We start from the raw sequence: 2,109 nt of genomic DNA on the forward strand, positions 1-2,109 counted from the left end.
TTTAATACAGTGGTACCTGGGTACTCGTTGTTACTGGTCATTTGTTCTGGAATTTGTGAAGGGTGCCAAAAGTGACGAGTACCAAACAACAAAGCATTTTTTCTTGCAGGTCAACACTGGGACTCATACAAGTTCTAGCAAGTGCAATGAGTCTCAAGCAGGCGCCAGGTGCTGAAACATTTTTTTTCTGATCAAAATGCAATGAGTACAGGGTTTGATTACTTCTGAAGCCAACAAGTGCTGAGGTATGACTATTTTCTATTATTATGGGTCCCCAGTACAGTACAAATTCCTTAATGATAATCTTCCTCTGCTTTTTGTACCCTCTCACATATAGTACTAATACTCCATTATCTCTCTCTCTTTTTAGAAATCACACCAAAATGTTCTTTACCTTCTCGAGCTAAATCACCCACATTAACGTATTTCAGTTCTGATCTTGCTGCAAGTTCTTTGCCTAGTGTTGTTTTTCCGACTCCTGGTGTACCTGTAAGACACGCAACAGAAAATATTGTTCATGAAATACTTATGAGAATTAAGCCACCTACCTGCCTTTCTTAATATTTCTGAACAACTGAAAAGTTTCGTAACTAGCGACACTATTTGAATTAACATACCCAAAGCCTGTTGGATGTTAGACTCTCACCCAGTGTATCTGATTCTGCCAGAAGTGGGACTTAGGCCATTCTCGTAACAGTCCACAGACCTCTTGCCACCACTGTGGAAATTCCCAGAGTAAAACTAGCCATCTCAAATAAATTATTATGTCATTTTTTCAAATTAATAAATTGTTCCCCCCCAAATTAAGCAGTATGAGAAACAAATTTCATTTCCTCTAATGAGTCCCTATACTCTTCCTTATAAACAAGATTCTTGAAGTCTTATGCATGTTTGTGTAAACTTTCACACACATGTACGTGCCATAGCATATTGTGTATGTGTATGTACTAATATATAAACATAATGTGCGTACATACATGTGCACACACTGTACATTCCCTCATACATACATGGCACACTGTTACAGAACAGTGGTACTACACACTGTTCTTCACTTTCCCTTTTTAATATCTACCGGATTAGAAGATAATCAAATGCATAATTTTCAGCTGTTCAAGTTTAATGCCACTGAATAAAACTCAATCATTACAACCCAAGAAGAATAAATCAAATCTCTATATACAAAACAATAGCATCCACCTGAAGTTTCTCTATAATACACCATGTTTTCAATAAAATGCTCACATACAAATTTTTGACACTAGGGCTTAATATCAAAAACCAAGATATTGACTTCCCAATCAATTTGGATGTTGTACAATTTTCCCCTTAAGGAATCTTAAAGGCTAAATACTAATTTGTTGAGATTAATTTGCACCTCTGAGACACAGATAAAAATTATGCGCCGTTAACAAGCTGTTTTCTTAAACGATAAAAACTTTATCGCTTCCCCCATACAAATAGCATCTCCGTTATGTAGCATTTTAGTACTCCTCACGTGTAACAGGCTCCTCCGAGTATGGATCCAAAGAACCAAAAGGGCCCTCAGGGGAACTTCACATCTCTGTATGAGAAACAACCAGGTGTACTCAGAAAACAGACTTGTTTTCTTCTTGGGGAAAAAAAAAAGTCCCTGATGCTAACTCAACAAACATAGCAAAGTAATCACTAAAGGCCACAAACACCCAAACTCTCTTAGCGAGAGCTGACTCTCAGATACACAGGAAAAATGAAAGGCCTCCCACTAAGGCCTAAAACTAGACATCCACCAGTAAGAGACCTACTAATGTGATCTCTAAAAGCCAAAGAAAACCTAGCCAAATAAAATTAAGAGTCAACATCTCTCATTAGAGAGACATCTATGGGTTACCTCCTTTACCAAACAAAATCCAGGTTTAGAAAGATTAGTCAGCTTGCCAGAAAGAGCAGCTGGGCAGGCGTACCCCTCTCCACCTCGCGAACAGCCTCCGCCAGCTGGACAGACGTTCTGCAGCCCCGCCCCTCCCCCAGCTCAGGGTCACGAGGGCCGGCTGGGGACCTGACAACTGCCAGGCCACAGCGCCCACCACAAGCCTCAGAACAAAAATCTGCGCGCTGCGCGTTCGGAGC

The sequence above is a fragment of the Sturnira hondurensis genome, unplaced genomic scaffold (genome assembly GCF_014824575.4).
Source record: "Sturnira hondurensis isolate 20B ecotype Veracruz unplaced genomic scaffold, ASM1482457v3 Scaffold0020958, whole genome shotgun sequence".
Taxonomy (NCBI): domain Eukaryota; kingdom Metazoa; phylum Chordata; class Mammalia; order Chiroptera; family Phyllostomidae; genus Sturnira; species Sturnira hondurensis.